The sequence below is a fragment of the Gossypium arboreum genome, chromosome 4 (genome assembly GCF_025698485.1).
Source record: "Gossypium arboreum isolate Shixiya-1 chromosome 4, ASM2569848v2, whole genome shotgun sequence".
Classification (NCBI taxonomy): Eukaryota; Viridiplantae; Streptophyta; class Magnoliopsida; order Malvales; family Malvaceae; genus Gossypium; species Gossypium arboreum.
The window spans coordinates 92,290,841-92,306,440 of NC_069073.1; positions in this window are offsets into that span (position 1 = coordinate 92,290,841).

A 15,600-nucleotide genomic window follows, 5' to 3' on the forward strand; every position below is an offset into this window, starting at 1 on the left:
TCTTTGCCAAATTTGTCCAATTCCTTTCCAAGTACCTTTCTTTCCCATTCTTCTCCATTATCATCAAATCACCTTTCAAGACCTACAAAGCATGATTAATTTCATGTTTAACTAAATTCCATCTTAGCTTTAGGCTGATATTCTTTCCGGTAGGGAATCGTGAGATACGTATCCATACTAAAAATCCTTCCAATCAGTATTCACATTTTTCTTAAGTATCGGGATTGACAACTCATCCCTTAAAGTTAACTTAATTTTTAAGTCAAAAAATGCACGTTGAGTTAGAGTCGTGTTTGCTGACAATTGGAGAAGCGAGTCGGTCGTGCCATATTTGGATCTTCGAGAACAAATCAAGGAAGAAGTGATCGGGTTTAAACGACCCATGCGATTGAGTCCGTTAATTCGAGTTGGGTTCCTCAGAGTGCAAGGCTGCCGGAATCTTGAATGGGGAACACGTGTATCTCAGTTGGATAATTGGTAAGGGTTGGTTTGCATGTCGTACCGGGACCAGGTACAAGAGGAAGAATTGGTGGTTAGGACGTTCTTAACTGCTATAACCAGCTTATTGTTTGGAGGAGAAAATTAATTTTCAAGGATCGATTACAAAATTCGGAATCCACAAAGTCTAGGGCTAAGGCTTATTATCTTTGATTACAAAATCCGAATTTAATTTCCATTTTAATTTCTAATTTATTTAATTAATTATTTATGTTGTTACAATTATTTAGTTTCTAAACATTTAAAAACTTCCCTGATTTATTTATTTATTTATTAGCAGGTTCGTTTGGAGTCGTGGGAATGACTATAGCCACGACTATTGACACGACAGAAATTCTAATCACAAGTTAAATGCGAAAGTTGATTATAATACCAATCCTCGTGGACTTGACCCTACTACCACTCTTTACTACTATTTAGAGTTATTTTGTAGGAATTATTTTTGGTGATTTCAACGCCCATCATGTACTTCATTCTAACATGACATTATTTGTTTTATATGTCACACCAAAAAATAATTTACAATTTTATACAAATATTCAAAAAAGTAAAATATCAAAATTCAAAAAATATATAAAAAAATAAAAAAAAATATGAAGTATATGTGGATTGTCATGAAAGCTATCATGTTTAAAAATTTATCATTAAAAAAAACAATTCAGTTGGCTTAAAAGATATAGACGTTGAGGGCCAAAAAGCACTTTTGAGCAAAAGCTATAATTTTTGACTTCTTCTTTTGGCTAAAAAAATACTTTTGCAAAACATTTTTTTTATCTCAAGAGCACTTTTGAAAAGCTCAAAAGCATCTTGTTTAACAATGATTTTATCTCAAGAAGTGTTTTTTATCTCAAAAGTGCCTTTTACCCGAAAAGTGATTCTTCGAAGCAATGCTAAACTGGCCCTAAATTTAGCATTATGCATAACTAATGTTAATATTTTTTTGTTATACTAAAACAAGCTTAAGTACAAAGGAATTAAAGGTGAAAACAAAAGCAAACAAATATCTAAAAAAATAAACATCAAGAAAATAAAAACTACAAAAATCATAAGAGCAATTAAAATTAAAATTACCTTGTGCACTATAACACCCCAAACCCGATCGAGTAGGTTCGACCCAAATTTGGCGAGCAACATTAGCCACCGAAGTGACTCTCCACTGACTCCCAACCTAACCTCTAGCACACCACTTACTTACAACCTATATTATGATAAGTTATAGCACAGCAGTGAAATAATATCTTACATAGAGTGTAAAGCATGTGAGCTTATCAAACAAATAAAGGAAAGGTTTGCATAACAGAATAACGTGTGAGTTCGCATAACATCAATAACCATGGGTTCAAATTTAAAACAAAACATCATAGGATTGCACACAATCGAGCTTTGCAACAAAAGAGACATTCATGCAAAGGTTTTCAAACTTAGGTAGGGTTCGCTAAGTAGAAAGATTATCGCTCCTAAGTGTTCGCATGCATATAGGGTCACAGAAAATAATACTTCGCAATAAAATTTGTCCGCATTTGATATTTGTACATACTTTGGCAATATTGAAAGAATGCAACATGGCACACATGCAAGGAGAACTAAAGAAACATCAAACTTTATTCATACTAAGAAGAAATTAGTAATAAAGGTTTAACTTTAAGGTTCACGAAATAAAAATAAACTTAAATTTTAAGGAATTTCTTTTAATAACAGAATCAAATCTAAACCCACGTAAGTAAAACCTCAGCGTCTATTCCCCAGGTTCGCTAGTATCTGTTCATGGATGAGCCTTACCATGTCATCTACCTCACTACTGTCATCAAAGACCTACTTTCTTTTGAAGTAAGAGAGGAGTAGGTGAGTTCATTGCGAACTCAGTAAATAATTAGGAACCATCAGAGTATGCTTAAAATATAGAGTTTAAAACAAAAAGAAGTGTTAGTCTAAAAAATCGTATCATGTGCTGGACCACATGTGAATCGAACCCATGATGAAAGGTGTGTATTCTTTTCCAAGTGAATCACTGGAAAATCATGTGAAGTTTAAGGCCACACAGTCTCCCACATGGGCGTGTAGACCACACGATTAGACCACATGGCCATGTGCCCCTGTAAATCCTAGGCTAGTTCGTGAACCATATGGCCACAACCCTTCCACATGGCCTGCCACACAGTTGTGTCCTTCCTATAGGGTAAATTTAGTGTTTTTCACACGGCAGTATGACCACTATTTTATAGTTTTGCCCATAATTTTTTAAATTGTGCAGATTAGTTCCTGTATAGTCCTGAACTATTTTTAGAGTTTTGTTTCACTCAATTGAGCCTCTGATAAGATGTATATTTTGGAATCTATGATTTGATTAACTAAATTATTATTATATGCATGATATGTGAATGATACATGTAACACCCCTAACCCGTATCCAACTCCGGACAGGGCTCGAGGCATTACCGGGACTTTATACTTTCGGTACACGAACTCAGGTCACAAAATTTCATTTAAATTTAAAACCTTTCAATAATGAACATCTCGTCCCTTATATAGGCCTTCGAAACCTATAACATATCAGAAGGAAATGTGGGACAAATTCGGGCTCGTTCGATTTCCCTTGGGCTCCTCAGAACATTTTCCTTGGCAAAAAGGGGCACACGTTCATGTAGGTGGGCCGTGTGGACTCACACGCCTGTGTGACTTGGGGCACGTCCCTGCCTTTAACCCGTGAGTAACATTGACATTTAGGCACTGCCATGGCATACCCCCGTGGACTCACCTCGTGTTCAAAACTAGAGCATTCTGTTAAATTAACACGGCCCAGACATACGCCCGTGTGTCCTACCCGTGTACAACTTCAAGCTAAAAATTTTTAACTGCAGGGGACACACGCCCTTAGCACACGCCCATGGGAGAAAACCATGTGTCACACACGGCCTAGACACACGCCCGTGTGTCCAATCATGTGGACTCTAATAGGCTATTTTCCAAGCCTAAAGTCACCTATTTCTACCTCTTATGTTTAGAAATTTCTAAGTTTGAGAGAAAACAAAATTTTGCACTTGTAAACAACCTTAATAAAACTCATTATATGGAAACCTCCTATCATTGGTTTCACACATGATAGGTTATTTCCTATTTAGTGTTTATGGGTTCCCATGCTGCATTAATCCATCCGAAATTGGCTCGTTCAAGAGACTCATTGCCAATTGATAGCAACCCATCGTTTGTAAATAAAACCATGTATAAAATCGTAGGTCATAGCCTACTTAAATTAAGCCAACTTTTATGGCTATATACAAAGAAATAAATATATTTCTACATGCCTTCATTTGGCAAATCAAATGACACATATAACAAAATACTCAAAAATACTATACATGCCATTGAACAAAATGAACAAAGTCTCGATACCAAAGCTTATTTAGTTGATAGTGTGTTGACTCTCTAGTTGTCCTCCAATCCTTTCAAGTCCTCGAGCTCTATGAAACAGGGAAAAAGAGAGGGTTAAGGATTTACATGCTTAGTAAGCTCGAATAACCGAAAAGTAAACTTACCGAGTAATTAGCATACATCCATACTTAAATCATGGAATCATCTATTATAAAATGATTTCCTATCACATGCACTCAATCAATGAGTTAGTCACTTAACAAAACATCATGTAATTTATATAGATGAGTTTATCATTCATCATCTTGTTAGCATACATCATATTAACCCCGTTGAGTTTCTAGGAAATCTCGATGGAATACCCAGTATCCGTCAATTCTCACGAATGATCATTTTACATATATGCACTCCCATGAACCTCACATTTATGGCAGAATTACCAGTCCAGGCTAAATTCCCCATATCATGAACTCGTAAGGTGATGTCGGGATTACCAGTCCAGGCTAAATCCCTTATAGTGACAAACACCCTTAATGAGCTCGGATCTGAATTACCAATCCAGGCTAAATTCAGACCCTAATCGGATTACCCGTCTGGGATAAATCAATAGTGCACACATATTCTTTGGGAGGCTTGATCATTCAAGGAACACCCGTCCGGGCTAGATTCCTTTTTATACTTTAGATCACGGATTACCCGTCAGGGCTAAATCCTAACTGCAACACATGCAGGACCTCATTCCACATGTAAAACATGGTTTATCCATCGAATTCCCTTTTTAACCTCAATCGAGACGGTTATCAAGAATTCATTATCAAAGATGCATTTCGTACATTTTCATGCTATCAATAAATCCAACTATCATACATTCATAAATCATGCAATTATTTAGGGGTTTACTTTAAGTTATCCGAACTTACCTGGTACTCTTCTCAAAAATGTGTTTCGGTTATTTCGAAAACTTGCGTTTACCACGATCGACCTCCGGAATTTGTTCCTAGGGGTCTATATCAGAAAAATTAACCCATTAATACCCCACATTATGCATTTTGAGTTTAATATCTACCCCTAGTCCAAATGACCATTTTCTCCCTAACCTTTCACATTTTTATGATTTAGTCCCTAGGTTCGTATAATGAAACACATGCACTTTCTACCTTACCCAAGCCTAGCCGAACACTTTTCCTTCTTATGGTAGCCCACATTTTCCATTAATTTCTCATTTCTACCACACATTTACATCTTTTTCAAAATGGTCCCTATAAGGGTTTCTTATGAAAATCAATTAGAAAAAGATGTTTAACACATATTAAACTTTCATATTCCTCCATAATCTATTAAAATACAAGCAACTCATGCATGGTTAAATTTTTAAACATGAACCCTAGCATGAAATTTGGGTAGAAATGGAGAGATCAAGCTACCGGGATTTCAAAAATACAAAGAATATTAAAAATAGGAAAGAATATTAAAAATAAGGCTTGGGAGCACTTACTATTAAGCTTGAAAATGTTGAAAACCCTAGCTATGGTGTCTCTTCAATTTTCGGCAGCCATGGAGAAGAAAATGGCTGATTTTGTCTTGATGTTTCCCATTTTAATTCATTAAAATGACAAATGACCAAAATGCCCTTATGCCCTTTCTTTAAAATTTCATCTATGCAAGCCTATTTTTGTCCAAAAATTTAGAATTTGGGAAAATTGCTCTCCAAGACCTTCTAATTCATAATCTAAATCAATTTCATACAAATTACTTCTAGAAACCAAGTTTTGCAAATTATTCAATTTAGTCCCTAATTTCCAATTGGACACCTTATACTTCAAATTTCTTCATGAAACTTTAACATATGCATATACTCATATTCTAGGTCTCATAATAATCATAAAATAAATATTTTGATGTTAGATTTGTAGTCCCGAAACCAGTATTCCGACTAGGCCCTATTCCAGGATGTTACATTTCTCCCCCCTTAGGGACTTTCGTCCTCAAAAGTCTTACCAGGAAATAGATTCAGATATTGACTCCTTATAGTTTCTTCCGGCTCCCATGTAGCCTCTTCTACACCATGTCGTTGCCATAAAACTTTAACAAGAGCCACATCTTTATTTCTTAACTGCTTAACTTCGCGAGCCAATACTTTAACCGGTTCCTCTCCATAGGTCATGTTCGGTCAAATTTCAATCTCAGTTGGGGAAATTACATGAGAGGGGTCTGATCGATATCTCCTTAACATATATACATGAAACACATCGTGAATCTTTTCTAGTTCGGGTGACAACGCCAAACGATAGGCTAACGGTCTGATTCTTTCGGTAATCTCGTACTGTAACACCCCGAACCCGAGACCATCGCCGGTGTCGGACACGAGGGGTTAACGAGACAAATCCTCTTAAAGTACCGACCAATTTGGCATTTCCAGACAGGCTGGAAAACTGCGTCACTGTCGCCTTAAAAATCATATCTTGAGTTTCAAAACTCGGAAACTGATTCCGTAAATTTTCCCTGAATTTAGACTCATATATCCATCCATGGATTTATTTCTAGAATTTTTGGTTGGGCCAATTGGTACAGTTTATTAGTTAAAGTCACCCATGTTACAGGGGTCGACTACACTGACCTTCGCGCGTTACAACTTGAATATCTCTCTGTACAGGGCTTTAATACTGGTGCCGTTTGTTTCTAATGAAACTAGACTCAAAATGGAATCTGCAAATATAAGGCATGACTTCTAATTCTTTCTGGATAATTTATATTAAATTTTCAAAGTCGCGTCAGGGGACCCAGAAACCGTTCTGGCCCTGTCACACGAGAACTTTAATCTCTCTCAGTATACTATTCATATGATCGTTTCGTTACTTTCATATGAAAATAGACTCGTCAAGGTTCGTTTGCATAACTTATTCACAATTTAATACCCTTCCTACAAATTTTGGTGATTTTTCACATCCACGTCACTGCAACTGGCAGCATCTGTTTTTAAGGTAGGCCTTACCTATTTTGTAGTTTCCATGGACCAACTATAGTCTAGTCATACATAGGTCCACCTATGATCATGTTTAGCCATTCAAATGGCTGATCATGTGACCAACACTCCCATTCCAATCCATAATAACATCATGAAACCATATAAAATTACAAACCACAAATGGTCTAATTCAGTACTCCACTTTTACGAACCATTTTCGCATGGCCGTACATATACATCACAAAAGCACTTGAAAACAACCGAGGTAGTCCTATACATGCCATATCCAAAGTTCAACTAAAAGAGTACCAAAGGGGTTTGATAGTGTGGATGACTTCACTTCAATGATCCCGAATCCGATCGCTAGCGAGCAAAATCTATAAAACAGAGAGCCAAAGCAACGGGTAAGCATGTTTATGCTTAGTAAATCTCAAGCAATGAAATCGGCTTTAACTAAAGCATTACATTCACATAGCCAAATGAATCATTTCATTTATACACATTCACATAATCATACTTACTTCACACTTCATCAACATATACATTCACAAGATATCAACCAATTCAAGAGCTGAAAATTCGTTAGTCGATTGACGAATATTATTCAAACGTATCGACTTTTCCATTGCACATGTAAACATACCTTATCCTTTGGGCTTTTCGAGCGTACTAATTAAATGTATTACAGCAACCAACGCCACCTTCAACCCAAGCTTCTTCGAATACAACCGGATATAACCACACGCACGAATGCCTTTGGTCTTAGCCCGGATATAACGACTCGCACAAATGCCTTGGTATTAGCCCGGATATAACAACTTGCACGAATGCCTTCGGTATTAGCCCGGATAAAGTCACTAGCACAATTGCCTTTGGTCTTAACCGGATATCATTCAATTGCTCATGCACACATACATCCATAATCATTACACATTCATGTTTCATTTTCGTTACTAAGGCTCAAACACAAATATAATCACTAGCGTAATTGCCTTCGGGACTTAGCCCGGTACCATTCAAATACTCATACACACGTATATTAGTAATCATTACACATCCATAATTTCATTTCACATAATTAAAGTAGGGTCATTACTTGAAGACTTACCTCGGATGTTGTCGAACGGCTTCAACGGCTATTCGATCACTTTTTCCTTCCCCTTATCCAATTGTGGCCCTCTAAGCTCTTGAGCTAATTCAAACAAATTCAATTTATTAAAGTCTCGCTTGCTAGCCTTGGCCGAATACACACATCATTGACTCAACATCACATAACTAAGCACTTTAGTCAATTTTCTTTAATTACGCACACATTCGGCCTTAGCTCACAACAAGGTAGCCGATTACCTAAGTCAAGAATAGGCACCATTAAGCTTGCCTCTAACCGAATGCATGCACAATAATTCCCCTCATGTGGCCGATTATACTTAGTCATACTTGCACAAAACCAACAAGAAGATTTTCACATCATATGTGTACTAGGCCGAATGTACTTGCAATTTTACAAACATTCTTCAACACTTTCTTCTTTAAACAAACATATTTATCACTTACTTCATAACCAAAACATCATGTGCAAACATATATACACATATAGGTGCAAGGCCGAATTTCAAGGTGTCCATAACCATCCAAAACACAAATTTTAACTAACATGCAAGAAGCATAAACCATGCTCATGAGCATACCATGGCCAAATACATCACACACCATACCCCTTTTAATTTTTTTGGTCATGGTTAAACAAAGGATTCAATGTCTTACTCAAGAATGCTAAAAGAAATTTCAAGAGTAGTCAATCCATCATTGCATGCATCATCAACAAGCTTCACATTTAGCATGCAATGGCTTTAACACAATATCAACCTTGGCCAAATACCATTTCCATGGCACAACAAGGATTTGGACCATGGGCTAACATGAACATCAAGTTAGCAACTAAAACATGCATGAATCTCATGACACAACCTCAAACATACCTTAATCTTGATGCAAGTATAGCCAAATCTCCTTCTAGATCTCTTCTAAACCAAAATGGAGCAAAATCCTCCTTCTTCCTTAGTTTTGGCTCAAAGAAAGGATGAACAAATTTTTTCTTTCTTTCTCTACAACTCACGGCAATGGGGGAATACCCCCACACACACATTTTTTTCATTCTTTTCTTACCCATACTCCTTTGTTTATTATTTCTCCCTAATGCACCAACAAAACATGTTTATGACATGTTTTGCCCATCCTCTCTTGCCATGGCCGCCACCACCTATAAAAGGTGGTATTTGACATGCAAGTCCATTGTTTTGCATGCATGCTTTAATTAGTCATCACACATTTCCTATCATACTTTCAAAGTTTACTACTAGGCCCTTTCTAGTGAAATTCACATTTATAACACTAAATCAAATCATCAAAAATGTCACACACAATTTAACACATATCATAGGCATCAAAATAAATTTTAAATTATTTTTATGCCTCGGTTTTGTGGTCCCGAAACCACATCCCGACTAGGGTCAATTTTGGGCTGTCACACGTACAGTCTGATAAATCGTGGACTCAGCTTACCTTTTCGACCAAATCTCAATACCTTTTTCCATGGAGATACTTTCAAGAATACTCTATCCCCAACTTGAAACTCAATTTCCTTTCTTTTCAGATCAGCATAAGACTTTTGCCTATCTGATGCCGCTTTCAAATGATCCCGTATCACTTTAACTTTTTCTTCAGTTTCTTTGATCAGATCAACTCCATGAATCTGACGTTCCTTGAGTTCTGTCCAGTATAATGGAGTCTGACATTTCCTACCATTCAAGGCCTCGTAAGGTGCCATCTTCAAACTTGTTTGGAAACTGTTATTGTAGGCAAATTCTACCAATGGCAGGTATTTTTCCCAACTACCCTGAAAATCAAAGATGCAACAACGCAACATATCCTCAAGAATCTGAATCATTCGCTCAGACTGGCCATTGGTATGAGGGTGAAAAGTTGTGCTAAAGCTCAACTTTGTACCCAAGGCTTCTTGTAACTTCTTCCAGAATCTCGAAGTGAACCTCGGGTCTCTGTCAAAAATAATCTACAGTGGTACTCTGTGCAATCTTACTATATCAGAAATGTACAAATCAGCCAATCTATCAAGAGAATAATCCATCTTTACCGGAATAAAATGAGCCGACTTTGTCAATTTATCCACTATAACCCAAATAACATCTTTCTTTTTCGGAGTCATAGGTAATCCTGTCACGAAGTCCATGGTAACTCTGTCCCACTTCCATTCGGGGACCATTAAAGGTTGTAACAAACCTGAAGGCACTTGATGTTCAGCTTTAACTTGCTGACACACCAAGCATTTCGATACAAATTCAGAAACATCCCTTTTTATACCGTTCCACTAGTACATCTTCTTTAAATCGTTGTACATCTTGGTAATCGACAAACGACTATTATGTGCTTCTTGCAAAATCTTTCGAATAAGTTCATTGCCCTTGGGTACACAAACACTATCTCTAAACATTAAACATCCATCAAGACTAATTCAGAAATCTGACTCAACCCTAGACTTATATTGAGCTTTTTTTGCTTGCAAGTCATCATCATTAAGCTGAGCATTATAAATTTCCTGCAGAAATATGGGCATAGCCTCCAACTCGGCCAGAATTAAACCATCATCAAGCAAAGTCAAGCGAGTATCCATAGCTCTCAAAGCATACAGAGATTTTCTACTCAATGCATCGGCGACCACATTCGCCTTTCCCAGGTGATAGTTGATAATCAGGTCATAATCCTTAATTAATTTTAACCATCTTCGCTATCTCAAATTTAGTTCTTTCTGAGTCATCAAGTACTTCAAACTTTTGTGGTCCGTGAATATACGGCAAGTCTCGCCATACAAATAATGCCTCCAAATTTTCAAGGCAAAAATAATAGCGGCAAGCTCTAGGTCGTGGGTTGGATAATTCTTCTTATGGGGCTTCAATTGCCATGAAACATGTGCTATCACTTTTCCATCTTGCATAAGAACACACCCTAATCCATTTAAGGATGCATCACTGTAGACCACAAATTCTTTTCCCGGTTCAGGTAGCACTAAAATAGGAGCTTCGGTCAGCAATGTCTTTAACTTTTCAAAACTTTGCTGACACTTCTCCGTCCATTCAAACTTAACATCTTTCTGTAGCAACTTCATCATCGGCGTCGCTATCATAGAAAATCCTTTTACAAACCTTCGATAGTAACTGGCTAAGCCCAAAAAGCTTTTAACCTCGGTTACATTCTTAGGTGATTTTCATTCAACAATTGCAGAAATCTTACTTGGATCAACTCGAATGCCTTCACCCAAAATTATATGACCCAAAAATCCAGCCTCCTGGAGCCAAAACTCACTCTTGCTAAATTTAGCATATAGTTACTTTTCCCGCAAGGTCTGCAACACAATTTTCAAGTGCTTCGCATGCTCTGTCTCATCTTTAGAGTAGATCAAAATGTCATCAATAAAAACAACGACAAACTTATCCAAATATGGCCGAAAGATCCTATTCATTAGATCCATAAACACAGCCGGTGCATTCGTCAGCCCAAACGGCATGACAAGAAATTCATAATGGCCATACCTCATTCTGAAAGCTATCTTTGGTACATCCGAGTCTTTAACTCGCAGTTGATAATAGCCAGACCTCAAGTCTATCTTAGAGAATACAGTGGCTCCTCTCAACTGGTCAAATAAATCATCGATCCTTGGAAAAGGATACTTATTCTTGATAGTCACCTTATTCAGTTGTCGATAATCGATACATAACCTCATTGAACCATCTTTCTTCTTTACAAACAACACGGGGGCACCCCAGGGTGAAAAACTTGGCCTAGCAAATCCTTTATTCGTCATCTCTTGCAACTGTGCTTTTAACTCCTTCAACTTGGTAGGTTCCATTCTGTACGGGGCAATAAAAATGGGAGTCATCCCTGGCACCAACTCAATACCAAACTTTATCTCCCTTTTAAGAGGTAATCCGGGTAATTCCTCCGGAAACACATCTGGATACTCATATACTATCGGCACAGACTCAAATCATTAATTCAATTTCCTTAGTGTTCATCACAAACACAAGGTAAGCTTCGTATCCTTTCCTCATATATCTCTGGGCAACTATTGCAGTAATTACAGCTGGCGGCGAACCCAATACTCTTGATTCAACCCATAGAATCTTACCATCTGGACATTTTAACTTAATATACTTACTACCATAATTCACAATTACATCATGAAGGGCTAACCAATCCATATCAAGTATTACATCAAATTCATCAAATGGTAACAACATAAGGTTAGCCGGAAAACAATGACCTTAAATCGTCAAAAGATAATTTTTACAGACTTTATCAACCAGGACTGATCTGCCTAGTGGGTTCGACACTCTAATGATGAATTCTATAGGTTCAACAGATATGTTCATACTAGACGCCAATCTCATGCAGATATATGAAGGCGTCGACCCTGGGTCAATTAAAGCAACAACATTGGTATTAAAAAGAGAGAAAGTACCCGTAATAACATCAGGAGCAGAGGCTTCCTCTCGAGCACGTATCGCATATGTTTTTGCCGGGGCTCGAACCTCTGGTTTTGCAGTGCCTTTCGTCTCGACTCAACTGCCACTAGCACTCCCAAGATATCTCGGAGGTCTACCTCGTGAAATAGGAGCATTCGTCTTCTGAGCTAATTCCTCATCTTTTTTAGCTCTTTCCGGACAGTCTCTAAGAAAATGATCAAGAGAACCACATCTAAAACATGTGCCGCTTTTCATTCGGCATTCTCCAAAGTGAAATTTGTTGCAGCTCTTACACTTCAGTTTTTGATCGTCTACACTCTCCACACTAGTTACCATCGAGGAGGACTTTTGACCTCATCGCTTAGAGCTTCTTGATCTGCCCGAATATCCCACTGACGAAGTGGAGCGTTCATACAGGCTCTTGGCTTTTTTTGTAGAGAACAAGAGTGTCTTACCGCTAGACCTCTTACTCGTAACTTGAGCCTTTCGCTTAGCTTGTTTTCTTTCATTATTGAGTTCTTCAGCCTTCTTGGATCGATCGGCCAATGCGGCAAACTCTCGTATTTCCAAGATCCCAATTAACAACTTGATGTCCTCATTCAAACCTTCCTCGAAGCGTTTACACATTTTCGATTCCATTTGGACCCATTCAGTTGCATACTGACTTAGTCGTACGAACTCTCTCTCGTATTCCATTACAGTCTTGTTCCCTTGTTTGAGTTCCAGGAACTCCTTTCGCTTCGAGTCCAAAAACCGTTAGCTAATGTATTTCTTCCTAAACTCTGCTTGGAAGAAATCCCAATTAATATTTTATTTCGGCACTACTGAGGATATGGTTTTCCACCAATTGTATGAAGTATCCTTCAAAAGGGACACAGCACACTTTAAACACTCTTCAAGTGTGCATGACAAATCATCTAGCACCAGCGTAGTGTTCTCGAGCCAGAACTCAGCTCTTTCAGCGTCATCATCAACTTTCGCTCTGAATTCCTCAGCCCCATACTTTCTAAGTTTATCTACTGGGGCTTTACCGATTCTCACTGGTGCCATACCTCATGGCATACCCTCATCAGTTTGGTTAGGAGGCGGGGGAGGTCTTGGTATATTGGGGCGATTTCTTAAATAATCCCCAAACCATTCATCCATCATATCAAAGAAAGCAGCTCGGGCCTCTTCTCGGCCTTCTAACATCATCTTTCTACTACTACTAGATACAGCTCGTTGTACGAAAGCTGGAGCATGGCTCTCGGCTCCCTCGGACTCATCTTGTGCTTGATTGGAAGACATTTACTATATTCAAAACAATTTAAACAATTAGGAGACGTCACACTATCAACACTCAAACAATGGCATGTATAGCGAATTTTAACAATCCTCTACGGTAGTCCTAGAACTGACTAAACCATAGCTCTGATACCAATAAATGTAATACTCCTAACCCGTATCCAAATCCAGACAGGGCTTGAGGAATTACCGGAACTTTACACTTTCGGTACACGAACTCAGGTCACAAAATTTCATTTAAATTTAAAACCTTTCGATCACGAACATCTCGTCCCTTATATAGGCCTTCGAAACCTATAACATATCGGAAGGAAATGTGGGACAAATTCGGGCTCGTTCAATTTCCCTTGGTCTCCTCAGAACATTTTCCTTAGCAAAAAGGGGCACACGCCTGTACAGGTGGGCCGTGTGGACTCACACGCCCGTGTGACTTGGGGCACGTCCATGCCTTTAACCCGTGGGCAACTTTGACATTTAGACATGGCCATGGCACATGCCCGTGGACTCACCTCATGTTCAAAAGTTGAGCATTCAGTTAAATTAACACGGCCCAGACACATGCCCGTGTGTCCTACGATGTACAACTTCGAGATAAAAATTTTTAAGTGCAGGGGACACACGCCCTTAGTACACGCCCATGGGAGAAAAACGTGTGTCACACATGGCCTAGACACACGCCGATGTGGACTCTAATAGGCTATTTTCCAAGCCTAAAGTCACCCATTTCTACCTCTTATGTTTAGAAATTTCTAAGTTTGAGAGAAAACAAAATTTTGCACTTGTAAACAACCTTAATAAAACTCATTATATGGAAACCTCCTATCATTGGTTTCACACATGATAGGTTATTTCCTATTTAGTGTTTATGGGTTCCCATGCTGCATTAATCCATCCGAAATTGGCTCGTTCAAGAGACTCATTGCCAATTGATAGCAACCCATCGTTTGTAAATAAAACCATGTATAAAATCGTAGGTCATAGCCTACTTAAATTAAGCCAACTTTTATGGCTATATACAAAGAAATAAATATATTTCTACATGCCTTCATTTGGCAAATCAAATGACACATATAACAAAATACTCAAAAATACTATACATGCCATTGAACAAAATGAACAAAGTCTCGATACCAAAGCTTATTTAGTTGATAGTGTGTTGACTCTCCAGTTGTCCTCCAATCCTTTCGAGTCCTCGGGCTCTGTGAAACAGGGAAAAAGAGAGGGGTAAGCATTTACATGCTTAGTAAGATCGAATAACCGGAAAGTAAACTTACCGAGTAATTAGCATACATCCATACTTAAATCATGGAATCATCTATTATAAAATGATTTCCTATCACATGCACTCAATCAATGAGTTAGTCACTTAACAAAACATCATGTAATTTATATAGATGAGTTCATCATTCATCATCTTGTTAGCATAAATCATATTAACCTCGTTGAGTTTCTAGAAAATCTCGATGGAATACCCAGTATCCGTCAATTCTCATGAATGATCATTTTACATATATGCACTCCCGTGAACATCACATTTCATGGCGGAATTACCAGTCTAGGCTAAATTCCTCATATCATGAAACCGTAAGGTGATGTCGGGATTACCAGTCCAGGCTAAATCCCTTATAGTGACAAACATCCTTAATAAGCTCGGATCTGAATTACCAGTCCAGGCTAAATTCAGACCCTAATTGGATTACCCGTCCGGACTAAATCCATAGTGCACACATATTCTTCGGGAGGCTTGATCATTCAGGGAACACCCGTCAGGGCTAGATTCCTTTTCATACTTGAGATCACGGATTACCCGTCCGGGCTAAATCCTTACTGCAACACATGCAGGATCTCATTCCACATGCAAAACATGGTTTATCCATCAAATTCCCTTTTTAACCTCAACCGAGACGGTTATCAACAATTCATTATCAAAGATGCATTTCATACATT